At 33.5% G+C, this 26,581-nt stretch overlaps 1 protein-coding gene and 1 long non-coding RNA gene across 29 annotated transcripts in view; one reads left to right on the forward strand and one right to left on the reverse strand.

Moving 5' to 3' along the window:
- Nucleotides 1–20,729, reverse strand: part of LOC112665526 (uncharacterized) — a 118,758-nt gene extending 98,029 nt beyond the window's left edge. For 8 of the 13 annotated variants that reach the window (XR_007406541.1, XR_007406544.1, XR_007406539.1 and 5 more), the window contains exons 1-3: nt 20,606–20,706; nt 14,347–14,444; nt 12,460–12,628 (exon numbers count right to left, since the gene is read on the reverse strand). This is a non-coding gene — a long non-coding RNA (uncharacterized LOC112665526). Of the gene's footprint in view, nt 1–12,459; nt 12,629–14,346; nt 14,445–15,221; nt 15,684–16,172; nt 16,268–20,605 lie in introns of those variants that run through there. The other 5 variants (XR_007406543.1, XR_007406538.1, XR_007406537.1 and 2 more) reach the window with 5 other exon arrangements.
- Nucleotides 1–26,581, forward strand: part of SOX5 (SRY-box transcription factor 5) — a 1,002,640-nt gene that overhangs the window by 555,674 nt on the left and 420,385 nt on the right. The gene's annotated exons all lie outside the window — the stretch shown is intronic.

The raw sequence follows: 26,581 nt of genomic DNA on the forward strand, positions 1-26,581 counted from the left end.
ACACAGTGTTATTCTTACTTTTTATGAAGATTTACTGAACCCTTTACTTAGCCATGTTGGAAAGCTATTCTTCATTTTTTAAATTAATATTCACATATCAAAAATTTAGGCACTTAAAGTATACAATTTAGAGGCACAGCCATTCACAATGTTGTGCAGCCAACACTCCTATGTAGCTCCAGACAACATTCCTATGTTGCTCCAGACATTTTCATCACTCCAAAAGAAAACCCTGAACCCATTAAGAAGGCCTTCCCTATTCCCTCATTCTATTAGCTCCTGGTAACCACAAATCTGATTTCTGTCTCATGGATTTACTTATTCTGGTTATTTTATATAAATGGAATCATAGAATATATAACCTTTGGTGTCTGGCTTCTTCCACTTAGCATATTGCTTTTAAGACCCATGTACATGGTAGTATTAGTACTTCATTAGTATTAGTACTGCAATTCCTGTTTATGACTGAGTAATATTTCATTAAATATATACACACATAGTATATTTACATGTATATATTGTGTGTATATATATATATATATATATGTATATATTAGTCCCCCTTTTTTTTCTGCAGGGAATATGTTCCAAGACCCCCAGTGAATCCCTGAAAGTGTAGATAGTACTGAAACATATATTATGTTTTTTCTCATGCATACATAATCATGGTAAACTTTAGAATTCAACTATAGTAAGAAATTAACAATAACAATAAAATAGAATAATTATAACAATATACTAAATAAAAAGATATGAATGTGGTCTCTTTTTCTCAAAATATCTTATTGTATTTACTATACTCACCTTTCTTCTTGTGATGATGTGAGATAAAATATCTACATGATGAGATGAAGTGAGGTGAATGACCGGGCATTTTGATGTGGTGTTAGGCTACTACTGACCTTTTGATGGTAAATCAGAAGGAAGAAAATCTGTTTCTGGACCACAGTTGACCACAGTAACCGAAACCATGGAAAGCTAACCCATGGACAAGGTGGGTGGTGGGCGACTGCTATGTGTATATATTTATCTATTAGTGGACATTTGGGTTGTTTCCATCTTGTGGCTAATGTGAACAATGCTACTGTATATTCATATACAAATAATTGTTTAAAATTTATCTTCAATTTTTTGGGATATGCCCCCTGGAGTAGGATTGTTGTGTAATTCTGTTTAACTTTTTTGAGGAACTGCCAAACTTTTCAGTGACAGCTCTACTAGTTTTCATTCTCACCAGCAATGTATAGGTAGGTGTTCCAATTTCTACACATTCTCACTAACGCTTATTTCCCTTTTTTTAAAAAATTACTATAGTCATCTTTGTAAGTGTGAAGCAGTATAATCTCCATTTAACTTCCAGTACTTTTAGTTCATTGTAAGCCACAAGGAAAAGATAATTTTCTAAAGGGCTGATAATAGGTCTTGAATGTGATTACTCTTTGGTTATTCATGTTGAAAGCATATATTATTAAACAGTGAAGATGAGGAAGATAGTGAGTGCATCATCTCATTCATTTCATCCAATTTTTTTGTTCATTCAGTCATTCAAGTAATATTTCTTTTGTACCTAATATGTACCAAGTACTCTACTGGCATAGAAACTCGATAGTGAGAAAGAAGAGTGACCTTCCCTTCATTCATGGAATTTTCATTCTAATGGGGGAACACATACATATATATCATATAATCATGTAATAAAATGCACCCATGGCACTGCTATGAAGCAGTTTCAAGGAACTGAAACCTTTGAGTTAATTAAACAATGAAAGGTCAACAAGGTCTTTCTAGGTAGAGGAGATACTATTTGCAAAAATCCCATGGCAGGAGGTATGGTGAATTCAAAGGACTCAATGAAGAGTCATGTGATTGTTTCAAAGTAGTACAAGATCAGACTGGAGAGGTAAAGGTTGGAAGACTGTGTTTCACCTTGTAGGTTCCTGTCCAAAAATATGGTATATATGATCCTGGATGACATAATCCACTTCACTTAAGGGCTTAAGGAGAATAGTTCTGGTTGCTCTATCAATAATCAGGGAAGATGGAGCATCAAAGTATAAGAATAGAAAAAAATAACAGACGCTTCAAACAAGTATCATGGTAACTGAAGATGGGGGAAGGAGATAATGTGTTCCCCATAGAGATGGGGGAAGAAGATAGAGATTTTTAAGAAATAAAACATCCCTCATTGGATTCCTTAGAAAAAAAAAAATATATGTGCCTGAATTGGTTCAGGTGGGCAAATGAGGAGTAATAACAAGTTAATTTTAATTTATCTCTCTCAAGCATTTTTATTAGTATTTATATTCATAATATTTCTTGCTAAATATTAAATGTATACATTTAAATATCATGTCCTCTGTTTCATTTATTATGTGGCTAATAAAAATTTAATAGACACTAATTGTTGTCAAATTTGCCAAGAAAAGACTCTCACAGATCTTGTTAGTTTTTAACATTCTGTTCATTTTGGAGCCTATAATGTATCCCCAGCAGAGACTGTGCTTGGAAGCACCAGGGACTTCTTGGAAGAAAATATACTTGACAGATCTCAGGTCAAACTGTAATCATCCTTCACAAAGATTGATTCTGGACATACTGTAGGTAATAGATATATTTTTATACTGTCAGGATTTATGTCACTTTGTTGTCCAATTGTTCTAGACATTTTGTCCATCACATCATGAGCATCTACAGAGATATATACAATAACAGCTTGTTTACTTATATTAGACCACTCACACCAAAAATGCTTATTCCAATTTTTTCATATCTATTAAGTTTTGGAAAATTTGCTATTGTACCACATCTAGTGATGATACATGTAGATATATTAGCCTACTGGGAAAATAGGCTCATTACCTTTTTAAAATTTAGAGATCTCTCTCCTGCCTACCATCCCCCTTCCTTCCACTACCTTGCCTCTCTATGCTAACATGTGAGTTTTCTCTCCTGGAAGAATGAATATAGACCATAAGAAGATAGAGCAAAATTGCAGAGAACATGGAACTAGTATTACACTCCTTGAATATGGGAACAACTTGGAGAAAATAAATCCATTTATTTAGATATAAATACTGACACAGATACTGCTGTAGATTATATCTATATCTATCACATGTTCATACACCTTTGGGTGGAGGGGGGGAGTTCTTTTTTTTTTCAGTCAGATTTACATAGCAAAAGGGCTAATTTCTTACTCTAAAATTTGAAAGAGATACTTTAAAAGTTTTTTCATATGAGAAAATTTCAGTAATAATTCCTTTTATTTTATTATTACTAGTCTTCCTTCATTTTGCTCTAAAATTTTCACTCTTCACCATCTCATTTATTATTCCCATATTTTTACTCAATCATTTCAGATACCCTCCTCATGATATATCTTTGTAGAAGTACTTTTTCTGTTTTTTATTTTTCTTTCATTATTCTTTACTTCAAGTAATAACTAAAAGAATTCTCTTAACCAAAGGATTTCTGAAAAAGTCTTTTTTTTTTTTTTTTTTCTCATTTTGGATCCTTTATAGCTTTGAGAGAATGAAGGAGTAGGTGGAGGTTTGTAAGGGGAAAGGTTACTAAGCCTGGACCAAAGAGCTATCTGAGAGAAATATGTGGCCTCTTGACAATCTGAGATGAAGTTGTCATCATGACAATTTGGATTCTTGTCTGATTTGACAGCATTTACTTGCTTTGCTGCTGAAAAAAATAATCATTGTGTCTGGGAACTAAATATACTTGTGTATTCTTGAACTAGATTAAAGGTAGTTTAAAGGTAGATTCTGGATGGCTTAGTTGGTTAAGTGTCTGACACCTGATCTCAGCTCAGATCTTGGTCTCAGGGTTGTGAGTTCAAGCCCAGTGTGGAGGCTGCTTATAACAAAACAAAAAGGTAGATATTAAAATGTCTATGTGGGTTTTTTTGTTTTTTGTTTTTAATTTAATTTCTTTGTACTAGTCTTCTGATTTACCAACATTCTGTTCTTTAATATGGCTTATTTGTATTTAAAGGGAAGCAGTTAAAATACCCAGTGGTGTCACAGTGAAGTCAGCTTATTAAAACTGAAGTTCTGTATTTCATTGATAATATATTTATTGTTTTGAATACTGTAAATAAATGTGAAGTGCTTTATGGTGGTGTATTTCCAAATTGGCTGAGATATCTAACCAATGGACTGAGTGCAGATTATCACAAACTCTGAGGATTAAGTGTCCAGCACAAGAATGGGGTAACTTTGTTGAAATCTCCCATTCTCTGGATGGATTTAATTGTCAGTATGCCCATCAATAGAGAAGAGACAGAGAACAACAAAATGAGAAGTAAGATGTTGTAACAGTTTCATTACCTCTTTTCTTTCCTCCACATCCTCTGTGCAAAGTGGCTCAGTAGAAGTGTTATCAGCATGGAGTTGTCTCTGGTCATGCATGCTATTATGGTTGTGACATAGAGCTATCTAACTTTCCAGTAGAACTAAAAGTTTACTTTGGCTTTGAGAAACTTGTTATATAATGAAAGGAGAGTTTCCTTTCTTTGTTCAGTCTAAAATTACTGTTACACAATATGGACCTCAAAGAAGAAATTATGTAAAAAATGTATAAATTTGAATGGTCATCCATAGCTACATTCTTAAGGGTTCTGGAACAATCATTTCTTGACAATGTATAGAATTATTATTGTACAGTGAGAATGAACTCATGGACAATTTTTTCCTGAAAATTAAATGCATTTATAGAATAGGTAAAAGCTACTAAACTTCTGGGTGACTTAGTTATTATGTTAGTAACTCCTATTATAAAAGAAATCATTAATAGTTGTTTTGCAAATAATATATTAAATCTTATTTTTAATAGCTTGTTTATTTACATAATTTTACTTGAAACAATGTCAATAAATATGTCCAAATTAATAAAGTAATTAGAGAAGGAATCTTTTTTTTGTATGTGTGTGGCACATCTGTGCACAGCTTCTGTGCAAATTTTCTGAATATTTACCTGAGGACAATAAAGAGAAAAATCTAGCTTTTAAAAAATGTCTCATTGTCAACTAAAGATGTTATTATAAGTGCTGATGGACCGAGCATCAAAGCTCCTCAGAAAATATTTAGAAGCTATTGAGACACAGATTGTAAAGAAACTTATTAAGAAAGGCATTAGTGGGGTGGCCCGGATGGCTCAGCGGTTTAGCACTGCCTTCAGCCCAAGGCCTGACCCTGGAGACCAGGGATTGAGTCTCACGTTGGGCTCCCTGCATGGAGCCTGTTTCTCCCTCTGCCTATGTCTCTGCCTCTCTCTCTCTCTCTCTGTGTGTGTGTGTGTCTCATGAATAAATAAATAAATAAATTTTTAAAAAGAGAGAAAGGCATTTGCTTTTTTTTAGTGAACAGTAGTCAACATTGATCAGGGTTTCCTGGGACTGTAAACTTATTATTTTTGTTATTTTGTTTTGCTGTTGATGATGATGGAGGCCAATAACATTATATGTGTGCAAGAAATATAATTTTTAGAAAGCTGCATAGTAGAAAATGGGTTTTATTTTTTTTTAATTTTTATTTATTTATGATAGTCACAGAGAGAGAGAGAGGCAGAGACACAAGCAGGCTCCATGCACTGGGAGCCCAATGTGGGATTCGGTCCCGGGTCTCCAGGATCGCGCCCTGGGCCAAAGGCAGGCACCAAACCGCTGCACCACCCAGGGATCCCGGAAATGGGTTTTATATTGTCTCTTTAAAGAGCTAAAGACATTCTCCTTTTTTTCTTTACAAGTCTTTATTTAAATTACAGCTACTTAACATACAGTACAATATTTGTTTCAGATGTAGAATTTAGTGATTCATCACTTACATACAAACACCCGGTAGTCATCACAAGTGGCCTCCTTAATACTCATCACCTGTTTAACCTATCCCTCTGCCCATTTCTCTTCCAGTAACCTTCAGTTTGCTCTCTATAGATGAGTCTGTTTCTTGGTTTAGAGCTAAAGCCATTCTAACATTTATACCTGGAAGGTATCTTAACAAAGGTCTTGAAACCAGACTTAGTGGAGAGTTATGGATTAGTCCAACAACCCTTTTCTTTGAATGTAATGATTAGCTCTATATTATTTGTGTTTTATTTTCTTAAATACTTAATCTGCATAACTATACAAAATGTTAAAAAGAAAAACCTTTTATATTCATCTATGTACTTGGCTACTGCATTTGATCCATTGTGTCAATGCATTATTTTATTACCAAATGAGGAAGGTTGAATTCCTATGCCAGTACTGACAATGAATTTCCTAGGAACTACAAAACGTATTTTCATACAGATGTACAATTCATTACTTGCAGTTCTGGGAACTTTTTGTAAGTCAATTTATAATTGAAAATGTGTAATAAAAAAAATAAAAAAAAATGTGTAATAAGATTTTTGGTAATTCACTTTGTGAAAAATCTAAATGGATCTGACGAGAGTGTTTATTTAGTGTGAGTATTCATATATGTCATGGCAAACATATCAGCATATTTGATAATGGGATATTGCCTCAGAACTCATTCATAGTGCTTTGTATATGGTATATGTGCCATATTATATTTCTATAATCCATTTTTTCGGTATTTTGAAGCTGATTCAGCTTCAGATTTTGGATAAGGACTGTTCACCTATATTAAGTTAAATTAATCATAGAAAACCATCAAAAATATTCTAATCTGATCTGATTACTATTCAGACTTTCTACCTTATGTAGTATCTGTCATTAGTTCTTTGTCAAGCCTTCCACCTTATATTAGATAATATCTATTCAGCAAATGCCACTAAGCACTTACTATGTTCTAGGCACTTTGATAAGTTCTAAAGAAACAATATCTGCCCTAAAGAAGCTTAGAAACCTTTGTATTATTGTTTGTCATTATTATTATTATAACAAAATACAAGCGAATATATGGAATAATAAAAACATGTAGAAGACACAGAAATGCAATGCAGAACAGGAAGTGATAGTATGATGGTCCTCCTTGGTGTAGAGATGTCAGGAAATGGATGAATGGAACAGGTGGAGAATTAGAGAAGGTTTCACAAAGAATGTGATGCAGTTATCAAAGTAAATCACAGTTAAAAGAAATAGACTGAGCATAGCACAAATGTGAGAAGTGACATAGTGTTTTCATGGAAGGGAGAGTGATTATATTGAAAGGGGATGATGGGGAATGTGGTAAGAAATGTGTCTAGAGGAATAGGCAGTGATCAGATCATCAGGATCCCTGATTGCCACACTAAGGAGCTTGGACATTATTCTGTAGATAATGGGAAGCTATTGAAGGTGAGTGCTGTGATCCATTTTGCATTTTAAAAGGCTCTCTAGTGAAGCTTTGTGAAGATGGACCAGATGGGAACAAGACAGATCATTTAAGAGAATAATGCAATTAACGGGGGCAGATGCTATAATCTGTAGCAATCTTTTGGTCCTGATTTGTTAAAATCTATCTTCCTTTCTTTTTATTCCCCTTCCCTCTGCCCCCACCATTTCTCTCTCCTTCCTTCTTTTCTTCTCTTCCTTTCTTCCCCCTTGAAGTATATCACGGTTAAAAATGAGACTGTCTTTTCATATACTTTCAAATCTCACTAATGTTTGTTTAAATAAGTTTTCTCTTTGTATCTCAATATCTTCTCTTTCTAACTTTAAGCCTTTCTGTCTTTGTTTTCATGTCATGTATGGTGATAGTTTTCATGCCCCCTTTTTGGATGACTTTAGTGTTCATGAACAGTCCATTCAATACCCTATACTTAATTTCAGACGCTTATTCACATGACCAAACCCTGTTCTTTATTAGCATCAGAAGTGTCTCACATCTGAAATCATAACTTCTTTTTCAAGACTCTAACTGTAGGGGATCCCTGGGTGGCGCAGTGGTTTGGCACCTGCCTTTGGCCCAGGGTGCGATCCTGGAGTCCCAGGATCAAATCCCATGTCGGGCTCCCGGTGCATGGAGCCTGCTTCTCCCTCTGCCTGTGTCTCTGCCTCTCTCTCTCTCTGTGTGACTATCATAAATAAAGAAAAAAAATATTAAAAAAAAAAGACTCTAACTGCAGTCTTCTATTCCTCCAACGAGGCCACATATGGTGACTCTATGAAACACTGTTCACATTTTATTCTATGTGAGCACAGTTCTAAGAATTTAATATGAATGATTTCCCCTGGAGTAGTGCAAAGGAAGCTTTAACTTTCTTGTTTCAATAAGATGTGTACTTCAGTCTTATAAAATTTCAATCCTTTGAGTCTTTCCTTATCTCTTACCCTATCAGTTCCTCCAGCTCCATGTAATTCTCTTTTGATTTCAGACCCATTTGGATATCACTTCTTCCACCCTTTTGAGAGCCTTCAGAGTAGAATGTAAAGCCTTTAACTACATTCACTCTGGTTAGGCAAGCTTCTCTGCTTCTAAACCTGTTAAGCACTTTTGAAGGAAATCATATGTTATTAGTACTTGCTAATTTATGGTTTTCTTCCTTTTTCTCCCTCCCACATCATTCTTCAAAGCCTTTTGCTTGACCTTAGACACATTCATCTCCTATGATCCAAAGAATCTAACCTAAAATGTTGAATGCAATAGACATTAATTTCATCCAGTCCCCACAATATAATTTCATAAACTTTTGCCAGCACCAGTGGACTCAAGTCTTTGCTTACTCTTTCTACTCTGCTTATACTATAAATGTTGGGGTTTCCTTGTCTACTTTCAAGCTCTCTTCTTTGCCTATTTATTCTCCTTAGAAGACTATACAGTCTTAGTATACCAAAAAACATCAATAGTATAACTCTAAAATTTATATCACTAATCCAGCTCCCTCCCTCAAATTTGCAGATTTATATAATCTGCATCTCTACCCAGATGTCTAGTGATAGTCTCAAATATAACATGGGCAAAACAAAACTCTTCATTTTCTCCACAACCTTCTCCTCGTTTGTCTTCTCTATCACTGTAAATTGCACAATCTTCCAGCCACTTTCTCAACTCAAAAACCTGTGAGTTATTGATTTTTATCTTCATCTCTTCCCATCCAGCGGTCAACAAATTCTTTGTACTTCCCCCCCAAAGATAACACTAATCCAGTCATTTTTCTTCATTTGTGTTATATTATTTTAGCCAAATCACATCATCTCTCACTTAGATTACTACAATAAAATCCTGTTTGCTCTTCTACTTCCACTTTTCCCTCCTTACAATCAATTATCCTTTCCATAGCAGGAAGAATGGTCTTTTTACATGTATACCAAACAATAACCACTTCTTGCTTTAAGCCTTTCAGTTAATTCCCACTATTTATTTTACCATGGCTTTCAGAATTCTCTATGATTTTGGTTGTGGCTGTCTCTCTAAGACTATTTTGTACTATTTTCCTTTTAGCCTGCTGACCTACTATGCTACAACTCTACTGGTCTTCTGTACCTGAAATACATCAAGCTTGAATTCATGCTTACTTCCATTAGTGGTCCCTCTGGACCACTGGAGTCTACTTCTACTAATTTCTGCATGATTGACTTCATCTTGTTATTCAGATCGCAGCTTAAATGTCATGTTTTGAGAGAGGCCATCTCTGATCACACAGTCTGAACACCCAGTCACTCCAGATCACATCATTCATTTTAATTCTCTCATAGCAACTATCACCAGTTGATTTTTTTTTTTTCTGGCTCATTTAATGAATTTTTGGTCTCCCCTTGTTTGTCTTATTTTCTAGTATATCCACATCTTCTAGAATAGTACTAACACTAGGCACTCAATAGCATGTTAAACCAACTGTAATAGAAGTTAGCATTACTAACTGTAATAGAAAGTAAAATCTGTTAGTTTGCTAAACTCTACTACATTTTGTAGTTGAGAGAAGAAATTAAATTATTCTTTTTTTTCTAACGAAGAGTTAAGAGTAATTTTTAAATGAATCTTTGATTAGCACACTAAGAAGAGAAGCTTAAATAGAATTTTAAACTTTTTTTTTTCCTGGAAGAAAATAGAATATGAAGAAAAAGATTAGCTAACTTGATAAAGTCTGTAATACATACCTCTGAAGGAAATTAGATGGGGGTTATGATCCCCAAATTACTTTTTTCCTTCCTAGAACATTAAAAGGAGGGATTTATAGGTAACTTTGAAAATTTGATACCACCTCTACTTGACATTACAATAGTCTGTCACTTGAGTAGAGAAAAAATTATGTTGATGAAGTAAAAGATCCTTCAAATTAGCTGTTTAGCATGAGCATGTAGCTCATTTGGTTGATTGACCAAATTTTTCAATTTCTCTATGGAGTGATGAATCATCCAATCGATGAAAGACGTATTTTGATCTTCTTCTAACAGTATATTATGATTCATGTAATGTAAAATAATTTATTATTGCTACATTATCACATTAATTTGGTTTAATATAATAACAGTGATTATTTTTGTTCTAAATGAGTACTTAAAGTGATGAAAGATCCTTGTCCTACAAGATTTCTACTTTGTACATGTATATTTATGTTTTTTTTTTCTGCAAACTTCACAAGGACAAGAATTTTATCCTATGTCTTCTTTGAGATTACATGATAGCTTAGCATCATGTTCCAATCAAATCTTACTGGACAAAAATAAAATATAGTTAATATATAGTATAGATTAAAAATGGATCTATTTTCTTAGTCTGATATTTTCTTTGGACGGTAGAATAAAGCCCCGCCCCCAAGATTTCCACATTCTAATACCTGCAACATGTAAATATGTTTTATTGCATAACAAGGAGGAATTAAAGTTGCAGATGAAATTGAGATTCCAAATCAGTTAAAATAAGGAGATCATCCTGGATTATCCAGATGAGCCCAGTGTAATCACAAGGTCCCTTCGATGGAGAAGGAGGAGACAGAGAGATAGTATTCTGAGACTCCTCTTTGCCGACTTTGAACTTGGAAGGCGGGTCATGAGACAAGTATTACAGACAGTCTCAAGAAGTTAGAAAAGACAAGAAAATGATTTTTCTCCAAGATCCTCCAGAAAGGGGTACGGCCTTGCCAAATCTTGATTTTATCCCAGTGAAAATCCCTTTTGGACTTCTGACCTCCAAAACTGTAAAATAATAAGTTTGTGTTGTTTTAAGCCACAAAGCTTGTGGTACTTTGTTAAAGCAGCCACAGGAAATGAATACAGTTTTCCTTTTGCTTTTCTCCTCAGAAACAAAAAATAAAAGAGCATTTCAAGGAAGGGGAGTGAAATTGTTTCTATGTGTATTTATGAGGATTTTCATTTAACAATGGTGTTTTAATTTCTTCAAATTATGTTTATTCATTGCACAAACTTCTTAGGTCACAGTCTATGACAAAGCATGGACAAAACTAGCCAATGTAATTTAATTTCAAAGATTAAGTCTTATGCTTTTAGTATGCATGTCAATTGACTGGTTTAAAGATGGAAATGTATAATAATAAAAATACAGTAAAAAGGTAATCATCTTGGTTCCACCAATTTAGACTATATAGCTACTTTTAAATGCTGGGCAGCAGTTTCTCTCTTTAACAAAATAAAGGTGATGCAAATGAAGTTTGTATTTGACCTTGCAGAGAGGGTGCTTTAAATACTTAAGAAAATGACTGATTTTAAAGCATTTTAAAATACTTTAAAAAAAACCCTACTTACAAAGAAACAATTGGTGTACTAGTTACAAGTACTAGTTAGATACATATTCTTATTTCTCATTATATCAAATGCCTACCCAATATTTGCTAAGCAGTAATTTCAGACTTTGATTTGCTAGATTTACAGCAAAATCCAGTTTAAGCATATAGTGCCAGTTTAGTGGAAGCAATAAATTTGCAGAATGAAAACCTGTATAATTTGGAATTCCACCTTATTCTGACATTTTTATTTTTCTCTCACTCACATAATTTCTACTGATTTTCTCCTGTATCACACATTGATGATAAGATCCAAGATTACATGTCTCCACCCTGTCTCCATTACTTTTCTAAAGTTGGTAATCCAGTCATACTGGGCACCTTGTTCTTCCCAAAATGGGCTGCATTTTCTCTTACTTCTGGTATTGGGAACACTGTTCCTTTGCAGGAAACAAACCCAACTTCTTTCACACAGCGCCTGCTCTCACCCCTTGGTGAGTTTCTGAGTCAGCTTCAGGTTTGAAGTATTCCTTAGAAAACTTTCCCAGGGCAGCCCAGGTGGCTTAGCACTGTAGCAGCACCCTCAGTCCCTGGCGTGATCCTGGAGACCCGGGATTGAGTCCCACGTCGGGCTCCCTGCATGGAGTCTGCTTCTTCCTCTGCCTGTGCCTCTGCCTCTCTTTCTCTCTCTCTGTGTCTCTCATGAATAAATTAAAAAATGTTAAAAAAAAAAAAAAAAACCTTCCCAGACTGATCTAAGACTGAGCATAATGTTTCTCCTATGCTACGTCGTACACTTTATAGGCCCATCTAATACAAACTTACTTCTATTTTAGCACTTACCACAGCATGTTGAAATTGCTTCCTTGCGGTCTCTCTCCTTCAATTTCTGGAAGCTTCTTTAAGGCAGGGATTGTGTCTTGTACATTATAATCTCTCTGGTGCTTAGTATTGTCCTGGCATATAATAGGTTTCTAATAAATAGTTGCTAAAAAACTGAACCAATAGCTATCTAAAAGACATAGAGAAAAGGACTTATTGAGAGAAACCAAAGGATGCGAGGTTCTTTAAAAAAAAAAAATTCTCGGAGTCTATAGTCTCGGGGCTTGAAAATACCTTAGAAATTATGCTGTTTCTGGCATTGCCTCAGATCATTCTCAAGGATTCTGATTTCCCAAGCTACACACTGAGCTTTATCTTTTAATTTTATTTAATTTTTGTTCTAATTCATTTTGTCTTAAAATATGTTTAAAGGACACTATTGTAAACTTTTATCTTTAAAAATAACTTCTCTTGCTCCACATGAAATAATGTGACAATAATAAACTAGGACAAAATTTAAGGAAAATCTAGTTTGTTAAGTTCTGTTCAGTCACCATCCGTGCCATAGATGGCTCATTTTCTGTTTAAAAAATGAAGACCTAAAAAAAAAAAAAAAATGAAGACCTCTTTTCTATAATAATATTGCATAAAATTAGCTTTTCATAGATTTAGAATGCACATAATTCTATGTTAATAAGGCTTGAGCATATTCAGTAAATGATTTTAGATTTATTCTTTCATGATATTTACTTATTGTCTACGATTGTAACACAATTTCAGCTTAGGAAGGAAATTCTCAGCTTATCTAGCCCAACTCCTAATTTTACAGATGAGGAAAACTGATTCTCTTTTCTGTAGTAACTACTCAAGTGACCTCAGATGAGAGACATAAATTTCAAAGACCAATCTTCCAATTCCATGATTATTCACATTATACTAGAATGGCATTGTGCTACCATTTCACAGTGCTTTGATGAAACTCAACTTCTAATTGCCAAGCGATACTTGAGCTTTGGAGCTACTGAATAGAGATCAGACACTGAGAGAAGCAGGGATGTTTACAAATCCCTGAAGCACCACACAGTCTATTCCAAGGCCCCACCACTGATATAGAGTGGGGAGAAGGATGCAGTCTGCCCATTTCTAAACATAGATGCTTAAGGCTTCCCTTTAGGACCTTGGCTTTCAGGGCTTAGTTCAACACAGTGGACTCCAGATCCCAGTGATAGGCAAACCTATTTTCTATTGCTTGCTCTCCAAGATTAACTCAGGCTCTTGATCATGCTGTGTTTGGTGGTTTGCAAGAACCTGAAAAGGGCTGGCAAAGGCACAAAATGATACATTTGCTGCCCTGTCCCACAGGATAGACAGGGGCTGTGGCTCCTGAGTACTTGATGTGTGGCTAGTCCAAATTGAGATCTGCCAAATATACACTAGGTTCAAAAAGCTTAGTAAGGAAATATAAATTTCAAATTGATTACTTTTAAATAAAAATTATATGTCGAGATGATTATATTTTGGATATATTGGGTTAAATGAATTATTAAAATTATTTCACCTTTATATTTTACTTTTTTAAATGTAGCTACTTGGAAAATTTGAAATCATAAATGTGATTCATACATATATTTCCACTGGACAGTGTTCCTTTAAGGAGCAGAATAGGTAATATAAAAGCTCAGGCATCAAGACTCTCAGTCACCAAACCATGATCACCATCAACTATACACCATACAACATTCTTGGTTTATTCAGAATGGATGACCATTGAGGTGCTGTAGAAGCATTTATACAGGTTTCTGAATTTGGGAGAATTACAGGCTTATGAAATAAAAACAATGATTCCCTACCCACACTGTCCACTTTTAAGTACTGTGCATATAAAGGAAGTGGAAAAGTTATACCCACTTGAATATTACAGAATATCAGTTTTTCCCTACTTCAGTCGTAGAGTTGGCATCTCTCCTAACTTGAGGGTAAAATTTGAGGTAGGAAGACACATTGTTCTGTAAATCATAAAAATGAGTTTTTATGGAAAGCAGGATGTTTATAGTTATCTTCATTCAAAAAACTTTTTCCAAATTCATTTCCCAAGTCTTAGAATTAGAGTTCAAGCTCAAAGTTCTTTAGTACTCACTTCCTTCTCAGGGAGATCATTCTATGTACAAATCTCCATCAGTCATGCTTCATTCAATATTCTGGATGCTGATCACATAGAGGAAATAGTACGGTCCCTACAGGACTTCTTAAACTATTAAATCAACATTATATATTACAATAGAATGGTCATAAATATTCTAGTGACACTGGCAATATTTTCACATATCAATATATAAGAAACTCTGGTTAATTTTCCTAGTAATTGTTGAAGACAATAATAGAAAACAGGGATTATACTTACAAATTGGCAAGAATAACTATTGGATATTAAATGAGAATTTAGAAAAATGAACACCAATTAGGTAACATTTCTGAGCTTTTTGAAGAAATATACCTAAGAACTTTCTTCTTGAAAAACAAACAAAAAGCAAAAACAGGCAAACATACCTCATTCTATATTTTTCAGGATTCTTCACTCAAATAATTTTTTAAAGGCTACATTCAGTTAATTTTTAAAAGATAAAAAAAGTGAACTAAATCCAAGTGGCTCAGAAATGTGTGTGTGTGTGTGTGTGTAAACTGTACACAAAGTAATATATTGTGGTGATAACCAAGGAGTAGTTAGTTCCTGTCAAGAAACTTCCTGAGCACCTGGGTGGCTCAGTGGTTAATTAAGCATCTACCTTCGGGCTCAGGTCATGATCCTGGAGTCCTGGGATCAAGTCCCTCATCGAGCTCCCCATGGGGAGCCTACTTCTCCCTCTGCCTATGTTTCTGCATCTTTCTCTGTGTCTCTGATGAATAAATAAATAAAATCCTTAAAAGAAAAGAAAAAAGAAACTTCCTGATTAGTACCAATGCCCCATATTGACTAGAATGTTGGCCATTAAAAGTTAGGAAGCACGAGTGAAAAAAACACAATCCAATAAATAAAACCCAAATCTATTATCATTTATTTAACACATCTTAGAGAGTTCACAATTCACATTTTTAAAAAGCTTGGATGCTAACATTAGTATCATGATTATTACATAATCTAAATTCTAATAACTACTACTACTACCACTATTATCACTACAACAGTAACATAATATTCTTGAATTTCAGTGAAAGGAAAAGATCTAATTTTTTTCTTTTTAAGTTCACTGAAATTATGAGCTTCGCAGAATGGAAAGATTATGAATTGTCTAAATAAGAGATATGGGAAGGGAGGAGCTGTTAATGAAGTCCTTAAAGGGAGGGTTACCAACATCCATGTCCTCCCTTAAGAATTTTGGCAGATCTCTAAAGGAGACATGTCAGTAATGGAATTAGACTTGGATATCTAATCATAGATCCTGACTACTGGCTGAGGACCCCTACCTTACAGACATGATTTTAAAGTGTTATGAAATTATAAAGTAGCCTGTACTAGCTTCAGACTAGCTGCAGATGTGAACTACCAGGGCATTTAGAGGGACCCACATCAGTCCTATTCTGGCCATGACAGTTCTCACAAGGAGAAGATATGAGGGGCCAAGGGTATATGCCCACATGGATACTCAAGGCTCCATCTTCTGCCTTTCTATGCCATACTTCAAGGACACAGAACCAGGAATCCTTCCCAAACAGCCCAAGCCACTGCCAGGGCTTACCTATGTCTTTTGTAGCCCAGCCTCCCAAGGAAGACCTTGTTACCGTGGGTGCTCACCCTTGGTCCAAAGAGGTAGTTCAGGAGTTATGTGGTTCCCTGGGAAGAGGTGAGGACAAAGAACAGATACAGCATGGCATGGGGTGGGGTGGAAAGAAGGAGAGTATCCTCTTTATGTCTGAAATAGTAAATAGGAATAGACCAGAAGCATTGCCCTTTTGACATATTTGCACATTTTTTTTTAGCTATGTTAGGAATAAGACAACCTAAAAAATGGAAATTTTTTAAAGTTTTTTTTTTTTTTTATTAAACATTTTCCCCACAAATGGGCTAGGATTCTTTGTTGATGTCATCCCCCAGTACTGATGGTAGTCATTTCATAAATAGGGCATATTAATATTTCCATATCTTATGTTCTATTCAGATTTTGGAACTCATCCACTTTCCCAAATTAAACACACACACAAATGTTATTTTTTTCATATATGTTGTATATAAAATATATGTCATATCATATAGATTGAAGGCATATATATATATGGAGAAATATTACATTTGAAGGAATGAGAATACTACTGACATTGAAATTTCATCAGAACAGTGAATATTCAAGGAAAATTGAGTAATGTAATGTCTTTAAATTTAGGAGAAAAAAAGATATTTACTTGTTTTTTTATATTATGCAAGAGATACTTTCAATCATGCGATAGTCTAGTTTACTACTCTATTCACTCACCCTATGCTAAAAGATTATTTAGGGGGATTCAATAAAACAAAATTAATCTTAGGAAAAGGAATATATGAAATACAGGTAATAATAGCAGCTATGTATGATCATAAGAAGGGAAGGAAATAAGAAAGTAAATGAAAGAGAATTTGTTAGATACTGATCCTTAAAAGATTCCCCTTAAAATACATATATATATATATATATATATATATATATATATATATATAAATAACTATACTTCTTTTTCATGAAGCCAATAATACTTCTCAGTATACAGATAAAAACAACATGTGTTAATTACTATTTTTAAAATTTTTAAAGTGAATCTATAGTGGTCCTAAAAATGTGGCAATAGAATATGAATGATGAATCTTTATAGCATAAATATGACAGTATAAATGATAATTTTTAAAATATATCAAGTAAATATTGCCTTAATTGATATATTTTAAAAGTTATCATTATATCAATTAAATTTAGAAAGGCAATGACTAAAAAAAAATGAAGGAAAACAGATATCTAAAACCTTAAAAGAGGATGGAAAAGTGTGATGGTGTAAGTTACCTAAATAATTAAATTTCTTATATGTAGGATCTAAAGGTAATAAACCATTTTGTGGATTACATGCAAAATTATATCTAATTCTTTTATAGAGATGCAAAAATCAGTTATTAAGCAGCTTTCTTTTAATGTTGACAAGCCTTATATTTCTGAGCAACATAGGTTGAAATAAGCTAGGTATGGAACCCAGAGTGAGAAAAATCATAGTGTTCTCATTGATTTTGAACTCAAGATTGGTTTATGACAAAGGCAATAAATTCCTTATCACTTAGATTGAAAGCAAATATTTGACCTTATTTCTATAATTATAGCATTTCATGTATTATGAAGAAGAATTGGATAATGATTGCAAAGGATATTGAATAGCACAGAAAAATGATGTATAGCAAAAACAGGTGATGGTATTTTGGGAATAGCTAGTCTTATATTTTCTGTGTATAATTAAAACTGTATGTGCTTTCTACTACTAATTTCAAAGTTTTGTTTCCTATATTAAAAATAAATCAAAGGAAACAGTTTTAAACTTTGATATTCTTGATTGGTTCATTTTTGATATTGGCTACATTTGGACTTCATTTTTATTTTAGATTGAAGACATAAGTGTTGAAATATGCAACATGGTTTTCTTTACTTTATGACTAAAAGACAAATTTTTGGACATTGAAAATATCGTGAGTCAATCTGTTCTTGGAAATTTACCAGCTACATTTTACAGAGGTTTAAATTAAGTTAGCACACCTTAGGGTACTTACTCCAGCAGAATTTATTGAAGATTAATAATAGTTATATGAATCACATGTCATAATACGTTTTTACCCAGTAAGGTGTCATTTAACTTTGTAAATCCAAAACACACAGTGTGCAAGCTGTCCCAAAACTTGTGAACAGGTTGTTTCAAATAGTTTGTTTGGAATTTGGAATTCACAACACATTTTCCTACAGAAATAAGTTGTAATTTTTTTGGATAACTGGCCAGCTCACAAAAGCTTATTTAATCCACAAATTAGTATCTGGGCTATAGGTCACACAAGTTTAGAATTGGTAGTCAGGGGTACTTGTAGTTCAAGAGGGAAAAGAAAAGTATTTGTTTTTCTTCCTTTTCCTAGGTAGAAGGGTAGCATTGATAAAATAACAAGATCATTTTGTTCTCAACACTTTCAGCCTCTGCATTCTCACCTTTTTTCTGTTATACCACTTCTCTGTTTCTTTTTTTAGAGATTTATGTATTATTTGACAGGAGAGAGAGAGAGACAGACAGAGAGAGACAGAGGGAGAGTGTGGTGGGGTCATGGAGGCAGAGGGGGAGAGAGAGAGAGAATTTCAAGCAGACTCCCCGTTGAGTGCAGAACACAATGTGGGGCTTGATCCCATGACCCTGAGGTTATAAGCTGATGTGAAATCAAGAGCCAGGCCCTCATCCCACTGAGCCACCCAGGCACCCCTCTATTAGACCACATCTCTGTTTACTCAAGCTTCAGTGTAATTGATTTTACTTTTTTGGGAGTTGGGAACTGGGTAGTGATAGAATAGTATAGCATCACTTTATACCTTGCTCCAAATTCAAAAATTATCCCTTACTACCTCCCCTCTGAGCCTCTCCATATTGTGCTCAGGACCTCAAAGAAAAGTTGGAAGAAATCAATCTTGACTAAATTAATTCACATTAAGTTATAGATGATAGTCTCTTACTATAAATCTTATCCTCTTGCCATTGTCCCTATTTCTCATCTCCAAATAATGTTTACCCAGGTATGAACTTAATGATATTTCACAGAAGGTAGTTAGGTTAAAAACAAAATTCAATCGTGAGAGTCTTTCATAAAAGTGTATTTGGGAAAAGGACCTGCCTTAGGATTCTGAATCCTGTTTCTGCTAATTCCTTCCTCTTTTCCCATCTTTGTCTCCTATATTTCTTTTGACATCTAACTTTATTCTTCTACTTCTAAACCAAAAGATTTTTTATAAAAGTTGATATTTTATTTTGTTTTTTTTTAAACAAATGGTGGGCTGACAGTGAATATAGGGTCTTATCAGTGGGTTTAATGTTCTTTGTTGTACACCCCAGCCATATAAAAGGGACTCAATGTATATTATAATGACAGAGTTTACCCACTTTGGTGACATCTCTATGTCTGCCTTCAGATGAATGTCTAATGGATTTCCATATCACCTCCTAAGAATATCCCTTTCATTATTTAAATCTACTTAGACTCATATGGTTTCTAGGCTTAACAAATCTTGCATTCATCTGTTTTCGATAAAATGATTAATATTAAACCAAAGCCTAGATTTGTTTCTTGGGTTCTACTAACTTTCTCTCCCTTTCTTTCTTACCTTCCTCCACTTCCTTTTTTAAAATTAAAAAAAAATACATATATGATGTTCACCTGATAGAAATAAAAACATAGTCTATAAGAGACTGAAAGGTTTTTTATATTTAAATTCAATTAGCAATATATAGTACATCATTAGATTCAGAGGTAGTTTCCAATAATTATTCAGTTGCATATAACACCCAGTGCTCATCCCATAGGTCATGTGATGAGATGAGACTGAAAACTTTTGGAGAGACTGTTCAACTGTTTTCCCAAGATTTAGTTGAACTGTCTGGTGTCAGTTCCTTAAGAATTCTGACAAAATGGTTTTTAGATTTATTTAATTTCAGACACAACTCTTTTTTTTTCTTTAATCAGTTCACAGTATTTTAGAACTAAAGATTTCACTAAGTTCCATACTCTGAAGGAATTTAAATTTTTTCATATTTATTTTAAAGTCAGCTATTTCAAGTCAATAAATAACAGCTAAATAATAAATTGGTTTGTACTTTATATTTATATATTTACATCATATATAAAAATATGCCTTTTTATTCATTGCTATGCTTAATAGTTAAAATTAATTATATTAACTATATTTGAGGCTGTTGTCTATAACTGGAAAGAATATGCTAACCTAATTCACTCATAGTAACTTTCTTACTAGTAAGCTGAGAAGGATCACTTTTGTTAGGTTAAGTAACATGGATAAACACAAGTCTCAGAGTATAAAATGTTTGAAGTTCTTTCTAGTCTTAATAGCAAAAGTTAAATAGTGCATAACATGAGTAAAGTACTTCCGTTATGCATATTCATTAATTTTATCCTTACCATAATCCTATCAAGTAGATATTATTATCAGCCTTACTTAAGAGATGGGGAAACTGAGGCACAGAGAGTAGTAAATGAGTGGCAGAGACAGGATATGAACCTAGACAGTTTGTCTCTAAAATCCATGGTCTTTATTGTGACATCACACTGTCCCATAGAAGGAGATGCATCATATTACAAAGCTTCTGTAAGACAAACAAATCATTCATAGCAAGGCACTAATGACTATAATAAAGACAAAACAAACCACACTTCAGAAAAACTAACCTATCAACCAATATAAATGATTTAAAAAAAGTTAAATCTGAATATACAGAGAATAAATAGGACCTTAGTGAATGAATTTAGTATTTTGGTCTTCCATGTTTTATACTTAATCCTGCCTTAGTTTTGTATTTTTTTAATATAAGTCCATCAAATTCACCTTACGAATTACAGTTTGTAAAAAAAAAAAAAATTTAAAATAAAAAAAAAAGAATTACATTTTGGTTTGGCTGTAATGTTATTGTACTGAATTGTCCATAAGATGAAAAGCCAATAAAGTTTTAGATGGTACTCTTACTCTGGTTATCTATGTAACATTTACAATTTTACATTTTCCATTTTTAGATGCATTTTTCTAGTGCTTAGGGGTATGGACTTTCTACATATAAATAAGAAGACTAATGGAAATTTATTTTATTTTTGTAACTGACAATTTTGATACAAGGTGGATGCGTAGTGAAATAGGATTTATTTTACTTTATCTTCAAATAGAAGAGATTTACTTTTATATTGCTATTTTAGCTTCTTTTTATTAACCTGATTTTATAGATATTTTCCCAAACATACCTAGATAATTTTCTTCCTTATATTGTATTTTTCATGACACATTTCAATTTTTTAATTAATTTATTCTAATTCTAATTTTTTCTCTACTAGGGTTTTCCTTTATTTTCATATCACTGAAACTTAATCCTAATCATTTGTTGTTCCTTTTCTGCAATCAATCCATTCATTTTAAAATGATGATTCCACAAATTACTTTTCTCCTTCATTTTTTGCAAAACATTCATTCTCTTTCTATGTTATCTTCCTATCATCCTTGCCCAGAAACCTAGTGGTGTTCAGAGAATAATCATGGACCTACTTATTTAGAGGAAGATCATAATATAGAGTTTAAAAAGAAAGAAGATCGACAGGTTGTAATTTATCAATCTGTGATGATTATTCCTCCCCATAATCCCTTCCTCTTTTAAAACTAGATCATATTTAGGTGATATTTTTTCTTTTAACTTGGAAGGAGGCTGTAGATTTTTGTTCAAGTCACTAAGACAATGTTAATGTCAACAACTGTAGCAAAAACATATAAACTAAAAAGAAGAAAGAAAAATATTAGGAATTTTTCCAGGATCTGTTTAGTGTCTTAGCATTTAGTTTTATAATCTGTATTACCCTGTATTGGATATTTCATTAAATACCTAATATATAGTTATTGAACATAGAGATGAATAACTGCTTTAGTAAAATTTTGAGAAGCATTGAGTTATCCTGTTCCTTTTGTAAATATGGTTCTTCTAGAGCCTCACTTTCTATAAAATGAGAAAATAAACTACCTATTATTATCTAGTTTGTGGAATATATAATATAGAGAGAATTTCAAGCAGACTCCCCACTGAGTGTGGAGCCCCATGCAGGGATCAATCCCAGGACCCTGATATAATGACCTGAGCTGAAATCAAGAGTCAGATGCTTAACCGACTGAGCCACTCAGATCCCCCTAAACTGTCTACTTTAAATGGGTGAATTGCATAGTATGTGAGTTCTATCTCTATAAAGTTGTTAAAAAGCTGAAAGTCTATTAGGTGCTCCTTTGTTAAGAGGAAGAGAATCATTACTTTTCTGTTCGTGATAGGCCATGATATAGACCATATTATTATTTTTTAAAGATTTTATTAATTTATTCATGAGAGGGATGCCTGGGTGGCTCAGTGGTTGAGCATCTGCCTTCAGCCTACATCAGGCTCTTTGCGTGGAGCCTGCTTCTCCCTCTGCCCGTGTTTCTGCCTCTCTCTTTCTCTGTTATGAATAAATAAATAAAATATTTAAAAAATACTTAATTATTTTAAAAATTTCTGTCATTAATATATAAAATCTTTTAAAAATATTTAATTAATTTTAAAAAGTGGCCTTGCATGGATTATAGTAAAAGTTATGGACTTGATTCTAAATGAAATGTGAAGACTGAAGAATTTGATGCATAGGAGATAACATGATAAGATTTTTTTCTGAAGAACACCAATCTGGGCATTTGTGGAAAAATATGGATTGAAGAGAAGGAGTAAGTAGAGGCAGACTAAGAGAAAATTATAGTATTTTAGCAGATGACAATGCTTTGGATTGTTTTGGTGACATTGGCACTAGAGACAATCAAATGATTCAAGACATATTTTTAAGAAATAGAGCTAGACACACTTGAAGACAAAGTAGATTTGGGGCCCAAGGGAGACAAAAGTGTCAAGAATAATTGAATCCTAGTCTTGGCCCAAACAGTTGGATGGATGTTGGCTCCATTTATCATGACAGAAAAATTGGAGTGGATATTAGTGAGGGGATGAGTTTATTTAGGAGACATGTTGAGTTTGAGATATGAATAAGGCATCCAAGTGGAGATATAAAATTAGAAGAGGGGTCTGAGATAGAAATATTATTTTGGGGTCTTGACATATACATATTTTTAAAATAAAAAAGCTTAAATGAAATTGTCCATGAAATAGAGAATATTGAGAATTGATGCTCACACCAAGCAGCTCCAACATTCAAAGGTTGAGCATAGAAGGAACACTCAAAGTCCAAAAAGGTGCAGACAGAGAATTGTGATGAAAAATAGGAGCCTGCTGTAATGGAAATAAATAGAAGAAACTGTTTAAAGGAAGGGTTGGCCAAGGGCAAGTTATAGAAAAATGGAAATTTCTACCAGATTTGGTAATATGGAGGTCATTGTTAATCTTAGTAGTTTTGGTAGCCCTCTTTGTTCATGAAAGCCATACTATATTTTATTGGGAAGTGAATATAAGATGCTTAAATGGTAACAATAAGCAGAGACACTGTTTTGAGGAAGTTTGGCTGAAAAAACCAGTACTAGGGAGTCATGTAGAATCTATGTTCTGCCTTCCACTGTTTGATCATTGACAAATTACTTAGTGTCTCTGATTTTGTACTCTAATCAGGTTGGTACTAACAAGAATATCTACCTCAAAGTGCTGGTTGAAGAGTGTTTTTTGCCATGAGTAAATTCTTAATAAATGTAAGGCTACATTTATTTATCCTTGATCTATATTTTACCATATCCTTGAAATTATAGGGATCTTCTCAGTCACAAAACTAAACTTCATATTCTTCAAAAGTTTTTCAGCTAGGAACATCAAATTTAGGACAATAAAAGGATAAAGACAGGAAGAATTAAGTTCTGTTTATGCTTAATAATCATTTTAATTTCTTATTACTAAAACTTGGTTAAAAAGTCTTTCCAATTTCTTGAGGTACCTGGGTTTTTCAGTCAGTTAAGCAGCTGACTCTTGAATTCAATTGGGATGGAGCTCTGTGTTGGGCTTTGTGCTCAATGGGGAGTCTGCTTGAGGATTCTCTCTCTCCCTCTGCCCTCCCTCATATATGTAAAATAAATAGGTAAATATTTTAAAGAGTCTTTCTAGTTTTTCATTCTCTTATACCAAAATATTTTTTCATATATGTTACTATCCTACATTGTTTTATTGCAGAAATAAAATGCAGAGTTTTTCTCACATCCATTGGCTTAAAATTATCATGAAATTATTAGGATATTTTAAAAAATACGTAGTTTTTAAAAAGAAAGATATTTCTCTAGGGAACTATTATTCTAGATAACTTATATACTATATACTATCCTCCTATTCCTTTTCTATGTTGCATATTGTCTGTATAATTTTATGAAAAGAAACTGTTGGGACTCCTGGGTGGCTCAGCAGTTAGCACCTGCCTTTGGCCTAGGGCATGATCCTGGGGTCCCAGGATCGAGTCCCACATCGGGCTCCCTGCATGGAGCCTGCTTCTCTTTCTCTGCCTATGTCTCTGCCTCTCTCTCTCTGTGTCGCTCATGAATAAATAAATAAAATCTTAAAAAGAAAAGAAAAGAAACTGTTTTGGCAGATACTAAGTCACCAAATTAAAAATAATTTAGAATATTTTGCATAGTTACTTTTTAATATTTCCTATTTATAAGTATTTTATATGCCTTTTAAAAATACCAACTGAGCTTTTGATTTTGCTCCATTTCAATTGGCTTTTTTTGAGCTGCAATGCATCTATTTTAAACAGAGACATTTCTCACATTTCAATATAAAATGTTCAGTTCATTACTATGGACCCACCTAGTGTTGACTTTTCAAATTCATTTCCTTTCTGTGTGTGTATGCTTATGCTATACATCATATAAATCGTATAATAAATGAAATGCTTAAATAATCTTAACATTTACAAGCTCATTTCAGAGTCTTAATGTTTTTGTTTCCTTTCTTACAATATGCATTGTATGCAACATAAACAATCTAAAAATAATTGACTATGGGTTAAATATGCAGCTGCCGGAAAGCATCTTATTGCTCTTTTCAGTATCATTCACTCAAGAGGAAAATATAATCACTGGTATGAAGAGTGGTATTATTGAAAGGGGTCATTTTACATAGGAATTTGTGTGATTTATTATATGCACTGGAGTTACTTCTCTAAGTTTATAAACAATAACTTACTGGCTATAATAATTACTAACACATTCCATGTCATAGTTTTCAAAGCATTTTTATGGATATTGTAATATTAAATATTTATATCACTTTTGAAAGATAGGTATATTGGTATCATCCCCACTTTACAAATGAAACAACTGAGGATCAGAGGCATCGAGGCAGAATTATGACTTGAACCTAGGTTCTCTGACTTCACATAATGTTTATGATTCTGCGCTATATTGCTTCTGCAATGTTGGTATATAGTTCAGTCAATGCATATGAATTATAAATACATATGTGCTCAGTATTCATATTGCATAAAATTCATCCTATCATGTACATTAAATGTCAATGTCGAGAAACAGGCCTATTTGTTAATTAGATTAATAAGATTTAATTAACTTTACTGGGCAGTTCAATATATTTTTATTCATTGCCATTTCTGTAGTTTCACTTCTGCTCAAATAAACTATTTTGGGTAAATTAACTTAATTTTAACTTAATGTGTTTATTTTCAATATATACAATAAACATTGAAAGATAAAACTTATTACCTAGGTGTTTATGAAAATTGGTGCACAGAATTCCCTGCCTTTAAGTTTCTGCCTAAGTAGAAATGAACTTGTTCCTCTCCTTTACGCAGAGGGGAAAAGAGAAAAAACAGCCCAGTATAGGTCATTTACTCAAGCAAATTTCTTAATGCATTCACTTGCATGCATATATAATATATATGTGTGTGTGCGTATATATATTTTTTTTTCAGAGGAAAAAATATATATACACATATATATATATATACACATATATATACACATATATACACATATATATGTTTCCTCTGAAATGGAGAAGAAATGTGGGGAGAAGGAAAGGAAAAAAAGTGTTGGATTCCTATCCCTTCTTCCCCAACTATACCTCTACTCAGAAAACTAAATATGCAGAAGGATATTTCTGCTGCTTCTTTGAAATCTTGAATAAATAATGAAATAATCTGCATCAAGTAATGGACAACTCAAAACTTAAACAAGGCTGAGCATCACTGTGGTCTGACAATGTGTCTCAAGGTGCTACACAGGCATGTCGCTTACTTCTGCACATCTTCCCAGGGGTTGTGGTTGTTACACTGAAAGTATCTCAAGGGAACCATTATCCTCTATGCGGGGGGTCAGTTCACAGTGTGCCCATGAAATTGTCTAGTGCCAGGGTGCTTTACCTCTGGTCTTCATGCCTG

This window comes from Canis lupus, chromosome 27 (assembly GCF_003254725.2).
Source record: "Canis lupus dingo isolate Sandy chromosome 27, ASM325472v2, whole genome shotgun sequence".
NCBI lineage: Eukaryota > Metazoa > Chordata > Mammalia > Carnivora > Canidae > Canis > Canis lupus.